Source organism: Puma concolor, chromosome C2 (genome assembly GCF_028749965.1).
Source record: "Puma concolor isolate L17-30 chromosome C2, mPumCon1.1.hap2, whole genome shotgun sequence".
NCBI classification, from domain to species: domain Eukaryota; kingdom Metazoa; phylum Chordata; class Mammalia; order Carnivora; family Felidae; genus Puma; species Puma concolor.
The window spans coordinates 105,380,224-105,402,811 of NC_141675.1; the positions used below are offsets into that span (position 1 = coordinate 105,380,224).

At 38.1% G+C, this 22,588-nt stretch overlaps 1 protein-coding gene across 7 annotated transcripts in view; it reads right to left on the reverse strand.

The window, feature by feature from the left end:
- The window catches only part of BBX (BBX high mobility group box domain containing), a 287,870-nt gene that overhangs the window by 135,271 nt on the left and 130,011 nt on the right, over window positions 1-22,588 (reverse strand). Inside the window, exon 4 of one of the 7 annotated variants that reach the window (XM_086675528.1) lies at window positions 22,332-22,449. The exons of the other annotated variants lie outside the window; for them this stretch is intronic. The gene's annotated coding sequence lies outside the window, so the exon portion shown is untranslated. The remainder of the gene's footprint in view (window positions 1-22,331; window positions 22,450-22,588) is intronic. 7 annotated transcript variants of the gene reach the window in all.

Below are 22,588 nucleotides of genomic sequence, written 5' to 3' on the forward strand. Positions count from 1 at the left end.
TACTTAGTTACTTTAAAAAAGTACTACAATAAGGGAGGAATCATGTATAGATACACACTCCAAAACTAAGTATGAAATAGTTTTGCAAGTTTAGGGCCTTCTGGTCAGCCAAGCAAAGCAGAGCTGACAGGCACCTATAAAACATGAGGTGCAAATCTAAAACTTCCAGAAGAGCAACAAAGATCCAACTTGTTCAATTAATGAAAGATTATCTGGAACTGTAAATTTGTACTTTTTTTAATTAGATATAAGAGCTGAATAATCACTTAGCAAGGAAGCTGAGCCATGAGTGCGTCTCTTATTAACCTGTGCAGCATGTTCTATAGGACCCACCGACACCTGAAGGGGCCTTTAAAAAACTGGAATAGCAAGTTCTAGGAATTCAATAGAATCACAAATGTCTCCTGTAAATATTACACAAATCATCGTTTTAGTGGTTTCTGAAAGAAAACCCACCCTCCTGCTGGCAGGTGCAACATGTCCTAAAGCTGTCATCATTTGGCTCTGTCACCAGTCAAGCCAATCACCATTCTCATTTTAACTGGAAACCACTTCACCCTTGCTTTTTGTGTGTCTCCTGCCTCTTGTACTCCTCATCTTCTTTTTAGAAAGCCTAGGCTTCTGAAAAATTTGGGAAGAGATACTCTTTGAGATGGTAAATAAGTCCACTCAGAGACAGATCTAGTTAAACAGGGAAGTCAGATGTGCTCATTTATGCCACCCTTCAACTGTGCACTGTAAACAACTTTTCCAGACCTTTCTACAATCCAAACTGCCCACGTGGCCAGTGAGCAAGGTTTGGCCTCTTCCGTCCTCCATCATCAAAAATTGGGACTCACTTGTCAATATCTGACTGCCTTCTGGCCACAGCCATACTTATGGGCTCAGCCAAACGCACCTGAAATCCTGAACTATGTTCTGGTACAGACTTGTTCCTTCCAGCCCTCCTTGACCCCTGGGATTTGGGCTTGACTTTCTCACTGGAACTTTTCATTGCTACCAGACTCTCTCCTTTAAAATGCCCACTCCACACTTAGGTGGCTCAATCGGTTGAGCATCTGACTTCAACTCAGGTCAGGATGTCATAGTTTGTGGGTTCTAGCCTCGCGCTGGGCTCTGTGCTGACAGCTCAGAGCCTGGAGCCTGCTTCAGATTCTGTGTCTCCCTCTCTCTCTGCCCCTCCCCTGCTCGCTCTCTCTCTCTCTCTCTCAAAACTAAACATAACAAAATAATAAAAAATAAAAAAATAAAATGCTCATTCCAGCTCCTCCAGGCTGTCATAGACTGGGCTGTTCCATGAAACAATGGGATCAAGTCACAATAAATTAACACTCATTCTTTAAAAAATGGTTTTGGGAAAGAGTAAGTTTTTTTAAACATTTTTATTTATTTTTGAGAGACAGAGCGTGAGCTGGGGAGGGGCAGAGAGAGAGGGAGACACAGAATCCGGAGCAGGCTCCAGGCTCTGAGCTGTCAGCACAGAGCCCGAAGTGGGGCTGAAACTCACCAACTATGACATCACGACCTGAGCCGAAGTCAGACTGTCAACTGACTGAGCCATCCAGGTGCCCCAGGAAAGAGTAGTTTTTAATGGCTGATTCTTCATGGAAGAATTTTAAGCATGTGACATCAAGATAAGGGCTTTTATAGATTTCCCTCATGACAAGTTCAAAGGAAAGAGAAAGCATGGACTGTACTGATATCTTGTTTTTGTTTGTTCATTTATTAACCTGTTTGGTTTAGTTTTTCCATTTCATAAAGACACAATCCAAAAGCAAGTAATCAAGAAGTCTGTTGCTCCTGGGATCTTTTCAATGCTGCTGGCCATACATCAGGTACTTCTTTTTTTTTTTTTTTTTTTTAATAATTTATTTTGAGAGAAAGTGAGTGCATGAGTGGGGAAGTTGCAGAGAGAAAGGAGAGAGAGAATCTTAAGCAGCCTCTGTGCTGTCAGCACAGAGCCCAATGGGGGACTCAATTTCAAGAACCATGAGATCATGACCTGAGCTGAGATCAGGAGTCTGACTCTTAACCAACTGAGCCACCCAGGCCCCACATATTAGGTACTTCTTAAAGAGGCTACACTGTATTCATCTGCATATGCCCAGTGGCATTACTGTGCCTGCCACATATTAGGTACTTAATAAATGTTCATGAAATAAATCCATCCGGAGCGAGGGAGCCATGGACCTTCCACTTTCAGAGAAGCCTGCTCTGAATCAAACCCCAGAAAACTCCTGGAGCTTAAATTCCAAGTAAGATCAAATTATTACCATGGTCTGTAAGTTCCATACAAATTAAAAAACTATGTATCTCTTGAGTCATCCTTACAAAATAAGACATCTGCTGTGTAGCAAGACTATAATCTATATAAACTTTAAAAAACTTGCAGGAGTGCATTCAGTAAGAAATTCTGGTAATACTGATTTTACAGGAACCATATAAATCTATAGTCATTGTTTTTTTTAACCTTAAAAATAAATTCAGCTTTGAAAGAAATCCCATACTACCCTGCTAAACTCTACTTTGTCTGTATCTAGTGCTCTGTGTGGTTTGGTATAAAGGTTAACAGTGTGGACTCTCTTTTTTTTCCTGGATTAATAAACCTGGATCAACAGATGATTAACTGTGTGCCCTGGGGCAAAAAAGTAACCTAACTTTTCTGTGCCTTGGCATCTCATCTATTAGAAAGGAATAGTAGCAGTGTCTACCACATGGTGAGGATTATATATACAGAAACTGCTTAGAGTACTGCCTTGCATATAAAAAGTGTATATGCACCTTGAAGGTTTGCTGTTATTATCGCAATGATTAATCACAGAATATAAAGTTCATTTATGCCACTTAAAAAAATTTTTTTTAACATTTATTTATTTTTGAGAGACAGAGCAGTAGTGGGGGAAGGGCAGAGAGAGAGGGAGGGAGACACAGAATCGGAAGCAGGCTCCAGGCTCTGGGTTGTCAGCACAGAGCCCAACCCCAGGCTTGAACCCACGAACTGTGAAATCATTACCTAAGCTGAAGTCAGATGCTTAACTGACTGAGCCGCCCAAGTGCCCCTCATCTATGCCACTTTAATCCAGTGCTCTCGTTAGTAAATATTACAAGTAAAGGAATATCTCTGCATTCCAAATTTCTATTGGTAGAATGAATGGGGAAAAGCCTAAATATAAATAGTGAGAGAACAGTTTAAAAGACACAATTTAAGTGACTAAGAATTCTGTGTAAATACTTTTATTGGCATTGAAAAGATGTTTAGGTAAAAAAAAAATGGGGGACAGGTTAAATGGGACATAAAAAAAAGAATTTCTTTTTTTATGAAAAGACAGTATAAATATGTGCTAATATATGCACAAAATAAAATAAAATAAAATGCATAAAATAAAAAACCTGGGAAGAATGAACGTTAAATTATTCACAACATTAATTCTATATGACAAGATTATGGATGAGTTCTTCTTGTTTTTGGAAATTTTATATTGTAATTCTAACTTAAAGTACAAATCATTCAAAAACCAAAAAAATAATAAAACATTGGGGTATGCTGTAGGCTTTCATAAACAATAAGCTTTTTATTTTATTTTTTAGAGAGAGCAGGGGGAGAGGGCAAAGAGAGAAAGAGAAAGAGAGAAAGAATCTCAAGCAGGTTCCACACTGTCAGAGCAGAGACTGACATGGGGCTTGATCCCACAAACCATGAGATCATGACCTGAGCTGAGATCAAGAGTCAGATGCTTAACCAATTGAGTCACCCAGGCACCACAACAAAAAGCTTTTTAAAATGTTAATTGGCTAAACACAGATTAACCAAATCATTCACATACTTATATGCACTATGAAGAATAAGATTTTTTTTTAATTTTTTAAATGTTTTTTTAAATTTATTTTTGACGGAGAGAGAAACAGAGCGTAAGCAGGAGAGGGGCAGAGAGAGAGGGAGACACAGAATCCGAAGCAGGCTCCAGGCTCTGAGCTGTCAGCACAGAGCATGACGTGGGGCTCAAACTCAAGGACTGTGAGATCATGACCTGAGCCGAAGTCGGTCACTCAACCAACTGAGCCACCCAGACGCCCCATGAAGAATAACATTATTAACATGTTAATAATTAACTATTTGGAAAATAAACTCAAATGCTAAAAATGCTCCACAGGATGAAGTCAGTGATGCTTAGAACCTTAAAAGGAACTTTGGAACCATACAAAATATATAATCTCTATCAATGTGTGACACCTAGCAGAAAACATGTGCTATTTTCTAATTGATGGCTAATGAAGACCACTTTCTTTCTATACTTGCCATATTAATTTTAAATGATTAGGAAAGCAGGCTTCTCAGTGATGCTGATATAGGTTACAAGGTATGTTGTGTTTGGGAACATGTCAGGGGTGCTGTAGATATGTTCTGTACAATAAATGAGAGATACAACAAAATGCCAGATTAAAAACTTTTCACTTGAAGATTTTAAGATTTATATGAGTCCAAGATAGTCACCAACAACCATCTTTCTTTCAGAGAAAGATCTACTCCTTTTCAATTATACTCTCTAGCCAAGAATACTGGAGGGCTGATTCTAAACATAATTATAAAGTGCCATCTAGTGGATGTTTTCATAAGGTTTCTCTGCTTACACTTCAATGTTATGGAATAGTCGTTAGAAAAACTACTCTAGGTGGATAAAAGGCACAAACTTCCAGTTAAAAAATAAAGTCCTGGAATGTAATACACATACTGGTGGCTATGGTTAATACTAATGTATTGTATATCTGTAAAAAGTTACTAAGAGTAGATCTTAAGAGTCTCATCACACACACAAAAAACTTCTGTGTGGTGATGGAAGGTAACTATACTAAGTGTGGGGACCATTTCCCAGTATTTACAAATATCACATCCTGAAACCAATGTAATTAGTCAATCATATGTGAATAAAACTAAGTAGATAAATAGACAGCAAATCTGTATGAGGAAATAGCTATCCTTTACAGCATTTCCTTACCATTTCTGATCTGAGCTGTTGGACATCAGTTCATTTTTAAAAGACCACACCTGTTTGGTGTTGGGAAAACTGGACAGCTACATGTTAAAGAATGAAACCAGGCTACTTGCTTACACTCTACATGAAAATATACTCAAAATGGATTAAAGACCTAAATCTAAGACTCAAAACCGTAAAACTCCAGAAAGAGTTTTATGGCTATACTCTCATGCAAGGAAAACAGAAGCAAAAACAAACAATCGGGACTACATCAAAATAAAAAAAAAAAATCTGCCAAAATATTTCTGATAAGTGCTTAGTATTCAAAATACATAAAGAACTCATCCAACTAAACATAGAAAAAAAAAGCACATCAATGCAATTAAAAAATAGGCAGAGGACCTGAACATTTTTCCAAAAAAGACACACAGACGGCCAACAGACACATGAAAAGATGCTCGATGTCACTAATCCTCAGGGAAATGCAAGTCAAAACCACAGTGAGATATCACCTCATACCAGTCAGAATGGCTAGTATCAAAAGGACAAGAGGGGCACCTGCTAGCTCAGTGGGTTAGGCATCTGACTCTTGATCTCGGCTCAGATCTTGATCATGTGGTTTGTGAGATGGAACCCCATGTCGAGCTCTGTGCTAACAGCACAGAGCCTACTTGGGATTCATTCTCTCTGTCTCTCTCTGTCTCTGTCTCTCTCTCTCTCCCCCCTCCTCTGCTTGTGCTTTTTCTCTCTCTCTCAAAATAAATAAACTTAAAAAAAAAGACAAGAAATAATAATTGCTGGTGAAGATGTAGAAAAAAGGGAACCCCTGTGCACTATTGGTGGGAATGTAAATTGGAACAGCCACTGTAGCAAACAGTTTGGAGTTTCCTCAAAAAGTTAAAAATAGAACTACCATATAATCCAGTAACTCCACTTCTGGGTATTTGCCTGAAGAAAACAAAAACACTCATTTGAAAAGATACGCATATGCACCCCATGTTTTTTTGCAGCATGATTTATAATAAGAAAGATATGGAAACAACACAAATGTCCACTGACAGATGAATAGATAAAAAAGTTATGGTACACACACACGCACGTGTGAAGATCACTCAGCCATTAAAAAGGAAATTTTGCCATCTCTGACAGCCTGGATAGACCTAGAGGGTTTTATGCTAAGTAATAAAGTCAGACAAAGAAACACAAATACATATGACTTTACCTATATGTGGAATCTAAAAAACAAAGTGAACAAACAAAACAGAAACAGACTCATTAATACGAGAACAAACTGGTGGGTATCTGAGGGGAGGGGAGTAAAATAGGTGATGGGGATTAAGAGGTACAAACTTCCAGGGGCATCTGGGGGTCTCAGTTGGTTGTGTCCCAACTCTTGATTTCGGCTCAGGTCACGATCTCACAATTTGTGGGGTAGAGCATGTCAGGCTCTGTGCTGACAGCAGGGAGCCTGTTTGGGATTCTCTCCCTCTTCCCCTCCTCTGTTCCTGCTTGCTTGTTCTCTCTCTCTCTCTCTCAAAATAAACAAACATTTTTTAAAAAGAGGTACAAACTTCCAGTTATAAGTCATGGGGATAAAATAGTGCAACACAGGAAATACAGCCAATGATACTGTAATAACTTTCTATAGTGACAGATGGAAACTATCATGGTGAGCATTTCATAATGTATATAAATGTTTGCACAACTGAAACTATTATTTTATGTCAATTACACTTCATTTTAAGCTTTCAAAAAAAAATACACCTCTGACTGATAACACTGATTTTGATTCTCAAGTTGAACCTCTGCCACCACCACAGAGAATAAGGAAGAGCCCAATTACCTCTTAAGTGGTCCAGGACCTACAAGGACAGCCTACACGAGTTAGAAAGGAAGTCCAATTTCACAAATGTGCTTTTATCCTTCACTTCATTTGATAATCAAAGGTAAACATCATTATATTAGGACAGTAATTATTATTACCACTGCTCAATCCTATATGAAAACAAATTCACTGGCCTAAATAAGCTACATCTGATATCTGAAAATCAGTAGAGTTTCTAGCAAAACCTTCAAAGTAGCACCATGTTCCTGTAGGTCCAAGCTGCGAAGGACTTTTTTTTTACCATTAGGGGTGGCAATAACACAAGTTATGACCAGTTAAAATGAAATTAATGAGAAGAATTCTTTAATGTGGAATAAATACATAAGGCAAAGCAGAAGGCTGAGTTATCCAACCAGATATTTATAGTTTCAGTCTGTGATAATTCAGATAAAAGTGTAGGCCCAGACATACTCAGATGAAATCTACATCTACCTAAATCTTCCTAGATACAGACTCAATATTTTGCCTTCAGAAGCAGAGTCTATAAATATTTTTAAAAGCTTCTAATTATCTAGATATTTCCAGATTCCCACGTTGTAAGAAGAAATGATCAATTTATTTGGAGAGCATCCTACCCACTGACGAAATGAAAAGTTCTGACTTTGAAAAGAGTTGCCTGAAACCCAACATAATGGACTTTCTTAGGAAACTATGCATGTTTTACTGCTGTTCCTGGGTGTCGTATTTAATTTATAGGATAATATCTGTTTAAGGAGCTACTCTCCTAAAATGAAATGCTCCATTTTGTAGAATTGATAGGAATTGGAAATCTAGTCTTTGCAGGTCACTGTGTCCTCCAATTTACAGGTGAGGAAACCAAGACCCATAGGGATCAAAGGTTAGCTCAAGTTCACCAAACAAGCTAGTGGCAGAGGTAAGATCCAGGTTTCTTGACCACAAAATTAGAACCCTTTCCACTATCTGATACTACTTTTTTATTCTTCTCTAAGTAGAAATGGGATGCTTCCATTAAATTATTCTTAGATACTACAGCTGCATTTTTATTTTGAAATTTTAAAGGTCTATGTGGGTAACTACTGCCCACATATGCATGAAAGACAAACAGAGGTGTTATTAAAGCTTTGAGTTTCTTCTAGATCATCAAAGAAAATCTAGTGGAATGGGGACAACGCAGCTTCTGTGGAGCAATTTACATCAGTGATTTTGAGAAGGGAACAGACCTAGCAGTTACTAAAGTGGAAACCGTTACTGTTCATGGACAGGGTAAAAGGAGCCATTTCTGCTTCCCACCAGTATTGTCCTTCAGCTTGCATTAGCTGAGGAGACACCATTTCCTCAACAAGTGCCAAAAAAGTGACGACCCATACGTAGAAGTTCACAGGTCAACCTTTAGTATTTAATAGAGAGGAAAAGTTCTGATTTCCCTCAGAACTGCCATCTTTTACTTCTCATCTCACAGAGTAAGTACAGATGCACCACATATTTAGCTCTGAATCAGTTCCCATTTCCAGGGTCTGAAACTTTTATCTGTGTCCTCCTGTCAAATTTGAGGCAAAGCACTTCTCCTTGATTTTTAAGCTATGGTTAAAAGTGTCCTTTTTGTAGTTGTTTTGGTATTTACTTCTTCCTACTCATCAGAACGTATTTCCGAAATGGTAAAAACACCCATAAGAGAAAGTCTGAAAACTTGGACTCAAATATCGAGTCAAAGCAGAAGCATGCCTTGACTAAATCATCTAACCTCTGAATCTCTGGTTCCCTCCATCTGTGCCTGGAGAGGGCCTTCCAGCTCTAAATTATTCTAAGCTATATTTCTTGAAACATTCTACAACAGATTTCAACACAACAGAACTTAGCAGGCCTGTTCCTAACACTACTTCTCCAGCAAAGGCTTTAATACAAGTCTGAGGGGCATAGTGATAGGACCAAATCTCAAAGGAGTTCTTTGTAGGTTTTAAGTGAATTGCTTTTGAGAAAGTCTCTGTAGACATCTTACTTTGGCTCCTCGTCTATACAAACTGCTGTGGGAGCCTAAGAAAAGCAGCTTTCAGACATGCAAGTGTACAGATTTGGTATTGCTGCCTCCAGGCTGCAACCGCTGCCAGGGGACGGGAGTGAGTCAAAGCAATTCTGCGCATCGCATGCCTCAATGTCTTCCCTCTACTTGGCAGCTATACACTAGGATCAGTCATCCAGCTAAATGTCAAGAGTCCCGAAGTCATTACTAGTGCAAAGGTTTCCAGTATGAAACTTCACAATGATTTAGCTTTAAAATTGTTACAAAGGAGATCTTTTTATCTTATTATTATAAGCTTGGAATAATTTGAGAAAAATGAAAAAGGGTAGTGAGATAATGACTTAGGAATTACACAATGTGTGTATTTGAAAGAACATTCAGATGACACCTTCTCGGATCAAAGGCACTACTGGGAATTATTAAAAGAAAAGAATCAAGTAAAATCAACAGGCATACTTTTTAATACTACTTACAGTCTGAGAATTTTCAAAGATATTTACATAAAAATGCTTATTTTGGGGCGCCTGGGTGGCGCAGTCGGTTAAGCGTCCGACTTCAGCCAGGTCACGATCTCGCGGTCTGTGAGTTCGAGCCCCGCGTCAGGCTCTGGGCTGATGGCTCGGAGCCTGGAGCCTGTTTCCGATTCTGTGTCTCCCTCTCTCTCTGCCCCTCCCCCGTTCATGCTCTGTCTCTCTCTGTCCCCAAAATAAATAAACGTTGAAAAAAAAAAAAATTTAAAAAAAAAAAATGCTTATTTTCAGGCTCCTCTAACACTTATTTCCAATTAAAAAAATTTTTTTTTAACGTTTTATTTATTTTTGAGACAGGGAGAGACAGAGCATGAACAGGGGAAGGTCAGAGAGGGAGAGACACAGAATCTGAAACAGGCTCCAGGCTCTGAGCTGTCAGCACAGAGCCCGATGCGGGGCTCGAACTCACGGACCGAGAGATCACGACCTGAGCCTGAGCCGAAGTCAGCCGCTTAACCGACTGAGCCACCCAGGCGCCCCATTATTTCCAATTTTTTAAGGCATTATAGATAGATTTACTTGCAGACTGCTTTCCCTTCAAAAATATATCATTATAGGTATTATTAATGGTTTTGGTCAAATTACATCATCTATAAATTTGAATGCATTTTTTCCCCAAAAGAAAAGAATGATGAACTTTACATTTTGGGGTCTGACCACTCTGAATTCATTTTGTTACTCCAACATAAATTAAATACTTGAGGACTCACTGAAGATAGTTGCTTTTTTACACAAAATGTTATATGAGTCTTTCAGATGAGAAGAAACCACCAATAAAAAGAAAAGTTACATGTTTAGAAGAAATGTGTTTCTAACAAATAGGCTCCTTGAATTTAAGGAATTCTGCATGCAATATGCTATGCTAATGTCTGAAAGTTTAGATTAGACACACATTATCCTGAATAAGAGATATTTGTAAGGAAAACAAAATTTGACATGGGTCAAACAGTTAAAATAATCTATTCTTATCAAGAGCAATTTGTAAAAAGGAAAATATAAAGGAGACACATTTTGACCTTTATCAGTATTATTTTCATTCTCCAACAGCCTAATGAATTTTTAACTTTTGGCTATGCTTTGAATTATGTGAGGAAACTATACAACTCAGTTAAAGAGGAAATGAATAATAGGATTCCTGTGGTTTGGAGAGGCAGCGGGTGGGATGGTAGGTGGGTACTGTAGCAAAAATCCTGACTTTTAAAAAAATGTTGAATAAAACTTTATTAAAAACGGATTTTAAATGGCCGTTTTATCAGAAATGGAACTTTTAGACAGAGAATATGAAAACTCACATCTTACCCCAAGAAAAACTCTTCGTTCTAAGCAAACAAATCTCATTGTCTTGACATCTCCCACAAGCTTTTGCTACTATGCAAATCCTTGCACCATTTCTCCTATAAGGAAGGTTTTCTCTACCAACTTGTTCACTTTTCTGCCTCATCAAAATTCTGCTAAAAACTTTTTGAATGTGCCTGCTTCCCTTATTAAACACTTCTAACTTGATTTAGGAATACTCGTACTCATTCTGCACTCCTCTACTTTGTTCTTCATTCAAAATCACAGATTTATAGAGTTAGAACAAACTATAAAGATTATCTAATTTAACTCTCTCATTCAAAGCAGAGGAAATTGGAAGTCCAAATTAGGAAACTGGCTCAAAGTCGCAGAACTTGTTCAAGATAAAAATGCTGAGGGGTGCCTGGGTGGCTGAGTCCATTAAGCTTCCAACTCTTGGTTTCGGCTCAGGTCATGATCTCTTCTTGGTTTGTGAGATCAAGCCAGGCCTCAGGCTCTGCACCAAAAGCAAGGAGCATGCTTGGTATTCTCTCTGTCTCTGTCTCTGTCTCTCTCTCTCTGCACTTCCCCTGCACTCTCTCTCTCTCAAAATAAATAAAACATAAATAAATAAAACATATATAAAATAAATACATAAATAAAATAAAACACTCTCAAACATAAAAAAAAAAAAGATTAAAGAGCTGACACCAGTACAAAGGTGTCCCTGTGTTAATTTTTCATTTTCATTCGTCACTGAGAAAGTCTAAAAGGTAACATTTCTGAAGGCAACTGAAGTTTATTCATTTAACATTTTTAAAACACAGAGCAAATCATTGACACCCTTGACAAAATATAAAAATTTCATTTCATTAAAATTCATGTCATTAAATTCATTTCATTAAAATGACCAACAGTCATTCACCATTCAACATAAATATACTGAGCACCCACTGCCTTGACAGGTACCTTGAAAAAAAAGGCCAAACAATATATGAGAACTAAGAAGGCATTCAGACATATGAGAGAATTTGTCACAAGATCATAGTATTTTCCTGGAAAGGTTTAATTAACTGGTCACCCCAATTCCAACAGACTACAGTGCTTACTAAAAATACCATAGTCTACATTCTTCCTCTTTCCCAGCTGTCCTTTCATATCATCCCCAATTTCAACCTCTAAACAATTCACACCTTACACTTAGAGGATGCTAGCTTGAGAAATGGGTGACAACACAGCACAACACAGATACAAAAACACTGTAAACTATCCAAGAAGTTTCTACCTGGTCTACAAAATATTCAATTATGCTTGAGAACTGCAGTCCTATTATCTTAGCTCTCCTTTAACTCAAAATACCATTTTTTATCATATGTCTGCATAAAGTAGCTAGAACCTTGCTATCAACAGGTCAAATTCTCCCAGTACTTACTTTTCAGATTGTGACTTTGGAATAAGAACAATCTTTCTTACGTAGCCAATGTTAAGAGTTATATAAGAATATATAAAATAATTAATACACTATTTTATACTTGGAGATCTAAGGTGAAGAGATCTTTACAGTCTCAAACAAATAACTCCAAGACATCTGCTCTCATTCTCAATTCAACATTCCAAACAAGAGACAACATTTCGTCTGAAAGTCATCAAACAGGAGGTAGCATTTCCAACTCGCCAACTTAATAATGGGTTTTATTAATGGTCATAATTTGGTGTTTAGGACGTTCCCCAACCATATTAATCTTCTGTACCCATCAAGGATGAACAAGTCACAAGTAGCAACTTTGCAGACACATGATTTTCAAGAAAAGGATCTCAGAAGACAGAATCATAAAATTAACCTGGATTTGTAAGTGCAATAAAATGTATTCTTTAAGACACTCTTCCACTGTGAATATTTAGTTAATGCCAGAGACTTATCAACACTCTTTTTCTCAAAAAATATTTACAGCAACAGTATCTCAAGAAGACAATCAGTTTGCAGTCCTATATGGACCTAATAAAATGTGTGAATAGTTTTATACCACTGCACTCAATTTTACAGTTCCTAAAAGTGTTTTGGGACATCATTCTCCATATGCTTCTGGCTATGTCCATTTCATTCTTTGGACTGATTTTCTGTGGGAAACTAAAAGAGTTCATTGCTTTTCGCCAAACACCACACACACGGAAAATTACTTTTTTTTTTCATATTGTGAACAATATTGAGATGTATCCCTTGTCAGGCCAATCTTCAGATGACGATTCGTCTTCCTCTGAGGATCAAGGAAATAAGTTAAAAGAAATGGTAGGTATATTATCATTTACTCTTATTAGCAGTCTCAGTAGTGTTTAGACTCAAATCTCTCCAAATTGCAATGTAAGATTACACTACATGTAGATTTTAAGACTTCAAGTTACAGACAGAAGTTTTTATTACAGCAGCCAAAATCGAATCTGAATGCTTATTTTTATTTCTTTACACTACCCAAATCAAATAACTTTTGTTGGGCAACAGCAGACATTCAGCTGAGTCAATGAACATATTTCAGACAGCTGCTTCCTATTTGTGAACCTAAAACTATTTTTGCTTTAAGAAAATGCAGGTTATACGAAGAGAAATAAGAATCAGGATTCAAACAAACAAACAAAAAAACCCCAAAAAACAAAAAAAACCTCCCAGAAGCCCTCACTTTTTATTTTTAGCACAGTTCGAGGATAAAACAGTAACTTAAAATACGTATATAATCTCATTTAGCCAAAACAAAACTAATAGATGTTCCTCAACCACATTTTGGGCAATTAGCATAAAGTAACAAATTATAAAAACAAGCTAACATCAATTTAACAAAAACTCTCAGATGGGGCGCCTGGGTGGCTCAGTCGGTTGAGCATTTAACTTCGGCTCAGGTCATGAACTCACGTTTCATGAGTACGAGCCCTGAGTCGGGCTCTGTGCTGACAGCTCGGAGCCTGGAGCCTGCTTCAGATTCTGTGCCTCCATCTCCCTCTGCCCCTCCCCTGCTCACACTCTGTCTCTCTCTTTCTCAAAAATAAAAATTAAAAAAAAATTAATAAAATAAAATAACCTCTCGGAAAATGTTAGGCAGGAGGCAGAAAGATTGTTGGTGTTGACAGTGGGCAATTCATTGGCTGTCAGTACCTACAATTCTTCAAATCTCCAACCTCATCCACACAGTATATCTTAAACCATAAAACAGTTATTAATCACTAGAGTGATGACTCCAAGATCATCCTCTCATTAAAAAATAAACTTCCACTCAGGGCACCTTGGTGGCTCAGCCAGTTAAAAGCGTCTGAGCCTTCGTTTTGGCTCAGATCATGATCTCAGTTACTGAGTTCAAGCCCCGCACTGGACTCTGCACTGACAGCACGGAGCCTGCTTTGGATTCTCTCTCTCCCCCTCTCTCTGCCCCTCCTGTGCTCTCTCTCTCTCCCTCTCTCTCTCTCTCAAAATAAATAAACTTTAAAGAAAAAATAAACTTCAGTCTACTATTAACAAGAAATTCAGTTGTGTACTAACATTTCTGCAATGATCTACAGATATTAAAAATTTTCTAGTTAAGTTTCATTGCAAACAAATTAACCACAATTCTTTTTCTAAATATTCCAGTTTATCCTATAATTTTTATTCTAGGAAAGTGGGACAGTGATTTCATTTCTTGTAGACTAAAATTACTATTTGGTAGGAAATATAATCTCTTGCTATTTGTTCTTCATTGGTATAAAACATAGTATGGACCCAAGTTTTGTCAACTGACATTTTTCTCTAAATTATCAGAGTAGAGGGGCGCCTGGGTGGCTCAGTCGGTTAAGCGTCCGACTTCAGCTCAGGTCATGATCTCACAGCTCGTGAGTTCAAGCCCCACGTTGGGCTCTGTGCTGACAGCTCAGAGGCTGGAGCCTGCTTCAGATTCTGTGTGTGTGTCTCTGCCCCTCTCCCACTTACACTCTGTCTCTTTCACTCTCTCTCTCAAAATAAACATTAAAAAAATTATTTTAATAAAAATTAAAAAAAATCAGGGCGCCTGGGTGGCTCAGTCGGTTAAGCGTCAGACTTCGGCTCAGGTCATGATCTCACAGTCTGTGAGTTCGAGCCCCATGTGGGGCTCTGGGCTGATGGCTTGGAGCCTGGAGCCTGCTTTGGATTCTGTATCTCCCTCTTTCTCTGCCCCTCCCCTACTCACACTGTCTCTCTCTCTCAAAAATAAACATTAAAAAAAATAAAAATAAAACAAAATAAAATAAAGTGAAATAAATTATCAGGAAAGAGAATTTTCCTACAGGCTGTGAGAGAGACATAGCTGAGCCAAATATATAATAATATCTGTATCAAACTCAAACTCCAGTGTATTGACATACAATTATGTATATAAGAATATGCATGAATAGAGTCCTAATTTGGATCCATCTAATAATTCCAAATAAAGGATAAAAATCAAATCAGGGATAAAACATTCATCTGTTCTCTATTTCCATGCTTCGTGAGCCAGAGCAAAGAGTATTAGTGGCCGGATAGGCCTGGCCATGGATTTTTACCACTACTTGCTGTCTAATTCAAGGGCGTCTGTTCATTCATCTATAAAAGGAGGCTAGTACCTACTTCCTAGGATGGAAGAATAGACACAGATAATACGGGAAACCCCTTCAGAGTGCCTCACACATGCTGTAAATAAAATATATTTTACATATACTTAGTAAATATTTAAAAAAAAAACATAAATGAATGTATTTTCTTCCTTTTTTAAGTCCTTTGGTACCACCTCACCCCCAAGAGATGATTACAGTAGCTTCTAAATGATAATCCCCATTTCCAAACTAATCTCTATCAGTAGATTTAAACACAATCATGCTTTGAGCCTCTCACTCTCTGGATCCAGACTCTTCAATGGCACTTCATAGTCTACTCTCAGAATGTAATTGTTTAGGTTGGCACTGACATCTTTTTTGCCCCCTCCCTGCCTCTCCTCACTCTCTCTCTTCAGCACAGACACACACAAAGACACACATACACACAGAGACACATGCAAAATCTGGCTCCAAACTTCCTTTGCCTTCTCTATGTCCTGTAAGATGCATTCAGGGCCCAGCTACTGGCATTTGGGTACTTCTTTGCATCTCATTGCTTGCCCAGAGCACTTTATTTAAAATGCTCTTTCTCTCTCCCTCTCCATGATCCTGGGCAGAATAATACCTACTTCCTCCAAATTTCTTAATTTCCTACAGCATGAACCATAACTTTCTAGTGACCCTCTTCTATTAGTGTCTCAAATGATTGTAGTAAATCCATGACTCTTGAGCTCTTAATGTTTTAACCTCCACTCCAGACACTTCCACATCATCATCAATCATCAGTAACCTGTTAATTATAGACAATTAGTCTTCAATATAAAGTCTACTGAAAATCAGATTTAAATCCTATAACTGGTCCACAGTTCATCCTCCCTGTAACTATAAACTCTCACTGAAAATGAGGGGGTGAGAAAGGGTGGGTATCCCTTATTGGTCTTTGAAGTTCCAGAAAAATGTACAGGAATAAATAGGAGAAAACAATCCATCACGATTTCACCATCCTTACTAACAACTAAGAGAAAAGAGCCAGAACCCTTTAATGAAAAGGGTCTTTGAGATCATTTAAATGCAAATAATTACCAACAAATCAACAAAATCTCTGGCACAGTTTTAGAAGTTTGAAGCAAAAAGAAACGTACTCAAATCGATCCTTGAGTAAGCTCCAGTAAGAGAAGAAAGGCGTCTTCATGAGCTTTAATCCGGCGAGAACAGCTGACTGGGGAGGGAGACTCCATTTAGGGAAAATCAGACCCACCCCTCCTGAGTGTGGAGATTTACCTCTCTGACTCAAGAGGTCCCAAGCACCACCTTCCCTAGGTCCCTAGTGGTTCTTAGTAATTGGCAGGTTATTAATTGATGAACACACAATACAGGGCAGCTTGAGACTCACAGAAAGTAACACTGCCATCTGACCAGTGTTAAGGGTTAAGTAACAGCAAATAACTATAAATGGATGAAAAGAGCAGCCAAGATTCCTCTAAGCTCAAAACAAACCTTAACCTAAGGGCAATGATGCCATCATTCAAGTGAGACAAGGTGCTTGGCTAGCACAGGGAAAGGGAGTGAAGTGTCCACTGGCTAAGCACAAAAGAAACACAGATTTTGAGTAAGATTTGGTGGGACAAATACACACAAAAGAAAACCACATTTAGTGATCTTTAACAACACTATGATGTCAGGTGAGCTTCCCGGAGGAGTCCTGATTCCTCAAGGCAAGAAGAAACAAAAAAAGTGCAGGTGCTCCACTTCCTTCTCCACTATTTTTACAAAAAAAACTTGGTGATTTATTTTTCGGGTTTAATAAAACCTAGTAAAAGCCCTTTAGAAATGTGAATTTTGCAACTAAGAAAACGAATGGTAATATACTGGGAAATTAACTTCGGGAAAACAGACCACCTCTGCTTCCTCAAAATTACAGACCCATCTGAACATTTCACTGTTTTGTTAGCCAGATATAAACTACCAGGCAAATGAATATTGTTATTCCAGCAACACCTACATTTGAGTGAAGTTATTCAAACTATTTTTAAAGTTGATATTTTGTATAATTACATGTTTAATTACACAAAGCCCAACTTTGAGCTTACTTTTACATGAATTACTAACTTTGCTGTATAACAGATAAAACACAACAGTAAAACTTAAATATTTAGTTTAAAGTTTATTCTTAATGCAGCATCTAAAAATGCCTCTTTCAAGTTAAGCCCATTCAATGCAAAATCTGTAATAAATGTACTTCCTAGCTTCTGAAGGGAAATTTTATATCAGATGTTTATATGTATTTATACACTTTTTACTGTACTAAAGGACAATCCATTATTAACACAATAGTGTATTATTAGTATTTGCTGGAACTTAATTATTAGAGAATATACAATTCTTTTTCAAGTGATATTAAAGTAAAACAAGAATACTGAATGAGTACTGTAGGTTTCCTGAAGCACTTTCAAGCCTGTCTAAATTAATAAAATACTAAGTGAATTAGTATTACAAAAGAGACTTTTATAACTGATCGTTTAAAATATTAATGTGAATACTTAATAGGTCAAACCTTTTACATTAATCAAAGACACAATTTAAGACTAGTTTAGAATGAGTATTCTCCTATCAGTAAAGTCTTCACGTCAGGTAATTTCTCCCATTTTTCCCTTATAAGCATAAAAGGATGTTTCCTTGCATTCCTGAGGAACAAAACATAATCTGTTCCTCTAGAGATAGGATGGTATTAACTGCTTCTTTTGAGAATAGGACATCTGGCATAATATGTTTTTGTAGAGTTTTGTCAAGTAAGCAGTTAGGAGGGATGAATTATCACAGATAGTCTGGCTTCTTATTTTTCATGGCTGGAGAGCCCAGTAAATCTCGAATCTTTTATGTGTATGGAGGCTGGAGGCAGGCGGTTAACCACTGGGCTCTCAGTAATAAGTAATTTAACATTAAAAAAAAAAAAAAAAAACCCTACAAAGATTTTCTAAATTCCAAATCTGATTTCTAATTATGTTAATGCTGTTAAAAGTAAATCCTTCATTAAAGAAGTTTTCCTCCTTTTTCCTTTTTTTTTTTTTTTTTTTTTTTTGGTTAGATAGACAATTCTTCTCTGGCCTATTCTCTTCTTAAAATTTGCCAGAATTATACGGGATTTTTCACAAAGCAGATTCATGACATTGTGGAAGTATTACATTATTTTGTGTTCCTGAATAAAAGTCAGAAGGAACCTGCTTAATTTTAGTTCATAGTCAAACACACAGGTCCAAGACCAGAACCCTCAGGAGGGACTGGGCAATGTTTACTTACAATTTATAGAAAGCAAAGACAGAATTTGTGCCCTTCTCCATGTAGTCTGCTCTCTGGTGCCCCTGGCCTTTGATCCATGGAGTTCAGAGGCAGTCACAAAATGAAATCTGGACAAGTAATACATTTAGAGTCCCTGCAAGAGCTATGGGAAGTCCGAGTGAAAGTAGTGAGGGGATGAGTTCAGGCCCTCACTTGCCATCTATGGGAAGTTGGGACATCCCTAGCAGAGAAGCCACAGGAGAAAGGAATGGACAACGCTTCTGCCAGCACCAGATGAATACACACTCACTGCCTCCAAGGAAAGGCACAACAGTAAAAATCAACACTGACTCAAAAATGGTAACTGAACTATATGAGAAAAGACATGGGGTTAAGTTGTACAGCAAATAACAAAGGGTAGGACAAACCGCCCTGGACACAGTTTGGGGGTTGAAGGAAGGGGAGGAAGAGTAAGAGTGTGCAAAAGTCTAGGTTGTACACTGAACAATGCCTGGGCAGCCTGGTGAATGAACCTGGGAAGTCAAAGGCATTCAATATACTTTTACAAAGAATGATAAATGTAGTCTTTCTTTAGAACAAATCAACCCTAAATAACAAAGAGAGGAAAGGAAAGTTCGACATATGCCCCACCTGCTGTGGTTATGGGAGACAATAACTGCCAGGTTGCTGTGACACAGTCATGGGCCTAAAGCCCAGTAAGGTAGATGGATTCAGGCTTTGGTAGTAGTGCCTAGACATCCAGAGAGAAACTAATTTCCATTTCAATTGAAGAGAGAATACAAAATGCTGGAGTCAAAAGGAATCTTACAGATCACTGGTCTACCATTCTCATTTTTCCAAAAAACCAGAGTGAAACTCAAGGAAAAACAACTACTTATGGTCTAGAAAGGCTACCCAAGGGCAGAACTGTTTTCAGTATGCATGATTTTTGCCCACTGCTTTTGGGGAAATTATTATTGCTAAGCAAGGAAATGGCATTTCAGTGCTTTTCAGGAATTTACACCATTCCTTTCTTCATTCAATAAATATTTAATGAATAATAAACACTAGGCACTTGGCTAGATCCTGGTACACTCCTGGAAAACCTCAGAAAATGAATGTGGCTGATAGAGCAACCAGTCTGACAACAGGCAAAATATGGAACTCAACCAACTAAAATTACAGACCACTAAGTGCAAAGTATAAGGTTGGAAGAACTATAATATGAAAACAGGAATGGAGTGGAGAAGTATAATCAGATACCAAAAGAACCACTGGCTGAGAAAAACAGAAGTGGATGAGGGACAGAAAAGGGGAAAGAGTGGCCAATACAAGTAGAGCCAAGTCCCTGAGCTTTGGGGACTTTTGCAATGCAGAACCAAACAGGTTAAGTCACTGCAGCTTGCATAGTCTCTGTGGGTTACTCTTTCTCTATCTCAACTCGAATTAAGGAAAAAAGAAATCAGTAAAAGATGTGTACGTTTATTTCTCTGCCCCAACTGTCTTCAGAAGTCAAGAACAGCTAACAATTTTCATTTAACGTAAGAGAACACAACACTATTATGATGTGGTTTTCTTGGGAGAATTACTTAGCTAGCAAACACACCCAGCTATTTCAGGGTGTCTGATTCAAGTGGGTTTGAGAGAAGGTACAAGTGGAAAACTGTGACAAATAAAAGCAGCTGCCACGAAGGATAAAACTAATTAAGAAGGGAGGCTGGTGCCTGGGTGGCTCAGTCAGTTGAGCATACGACTCTTGATTGTGGCTCAGGTCATCATCTCACAGTTTGTGAGATTTGAGTCCCATGTTGGCTCCATGCAGACAGCACAGAGCCTTCTCTCTCTCCCTCCCCTACTCACATGCACTCTCTCTCTTACCCTCTCAAAATAAATAAATAAAAACAAAACAATAAAAAATAAAATGACCATCAAAAGAAAGTGGATAAATAAATTGTATTATTTTCTGACCATGAAATACAACTGTGATCATAAGTGAATTACAAGTATAAGCAAGGAGGACTCAAACATGATGCTGGGCGGCAAAAATACATGTTCCATCAGAAAACAGGATATTGTATTACTGATATAAAATTCAAAAACAAGGAAAACAATGTAGGGGATACGTAAATATGTGAAATAACTGTAAGGAAAAACAAGGAAGTAATAAAGTCAACATTCAGGACTGGGAGGGCAGGGGGAGGGCGTGATCTTAAAGAGAAGTAATGGAATCCATCCAGGCCAGGAGCAGCTCTGTCTCCTAAGTTGGTAGTAGGTAGTACTCAGCTATTCATGTTAATGTTATTGTCTGTATCTTCTCCCAATGTTATAAATATTCCCTGTATATATAGCATTTCTGAATACTGTGGGGTTGCTTCTATTTTTTAAAAGTTCTCAGAAATAACACTATATTTAAGAAACTATTTTAGGGGCGCCTGGGTGCCTCAGTCGGTTGAGCGTCCGACTTCGGCTCAGGTCACGATCTCGCGGTCCGTGAGTTCGAGCCCCGCGTCGGGCTCTGGGCTGATGGCTCAGAGCCTGGAGCCCACTTCCGATTCTGTGTCTCCCTCTCTCTCTGCCCCTCCCCCGTTCATGCTCTGTCTTTCTCTGTCTCAAAAATAAACATAAACATTAAAAAAAATTTTTTTTAAATAAAAAAAAGAAACTATTTTAAAGATGCTTTTTAAGTGTAAGTAACAAGAACCTAACATGCATTCAAGAATTTATAAAATTATTTAATTCACACAATAGCTCTGAGGTAAATATTTTCATCCTTAGCTTACATATGAGGAAACTGGTATTCAGAGTTATGAAAACTGCCCAACATTACACAGCTAGCAGGGGTGGTATTCAAACCATATCCAGTTCTGAAAATCATGGTGTGTCTGTAGGTAAGACTGTCTAACATATATGGGCAAAAATTAAATTTTAATACAAAAACAACTTGTTATAAGGGTTTACTGTTTTATTTCATCTTCATGTTTAAAATGCATCCCTAGAAGTGCCTAGGGTGGCTCAGTCGATTAAAGCTCCGATTCTTGATTTCGGCTCAGGTCATGATCCCAGGGTTGTGGGACTAAGCCCCGCATCAGGTTCCACACTGAGCGTGGAGCCTGCTTAAGATTTTCTCTGTCTCCCCCTCTGCCCCTCTCCCTTACTCACACTCTCTCTCTCTCTCAAAATAAAAAATAAATAAAAATAAAAATAAAAAATTAAATGCATCCCTAGATTACATTCTAATGGCATGTAGTCATTTTATGTCATAGGGTACCTCTTTATTATCTCATAGTCACAATTTACCCTTAAACTCTATAAATTCTAAAACTGGCAACAGATACCACTTATGTTTATGGGAAGTCTCAACTAGGCTGTACTTCTTTTCATACCTTGAATTTCTCTAAGAAGTTGAAGACAAGTCAGCTGTTGGTAGGCTATAGCTTAGCACTCTTTATTTTACTACCCTCCCATCAGGAATTCACTCACAGGCAATCCAACAGGCTGGCCAAGCCTCACAGAAATTACTCACTTCCACCCTCTCTTCCTGTATCTTTCTTCCAATCCTACTTTAAACTCATGCAGGAAACCTGAATAGTACCACCTGGTTTTCTCTACTCCATCAACTCTGGGCCTGTGCAGCACACATACCACACCACTCAGCTGTGCAATTATTTGTCAGCTTTTTATTTTGCTGTTTTCATTTGCATGTGTGTCTAGCCTGCAAGGACCACTTAGAAGAGATTACAGATTTATTTTTTCTCAGCTATGCCCTAACTCATTCTTCTTTGCCCAATGCATCACCGACTGTGCTCTGTAAACAGTAGTCACTTAGTAAATGCTGATTGACTTACTACGGTAGAACAACTCGCCTCTGGTATTTCTCAATATCCCAGTGAATCCTCCACATCTATAAACATGCTGGAGATGATACCAGGTACTGCTAGAGGCTTGGGGTCGTCCTGAGGGTGCCTGGGACAAGAAAAACACAGAGAGAGACCAAAGACAGTCAGGAGAAACACAGAGAGAGGAAACACGGAAACAAACAGAGCACGGTGTAAGAGGAGTGAAAGAGTCAAGAGTTACAGAGAAGCTAAGCAGCCAGAGACAC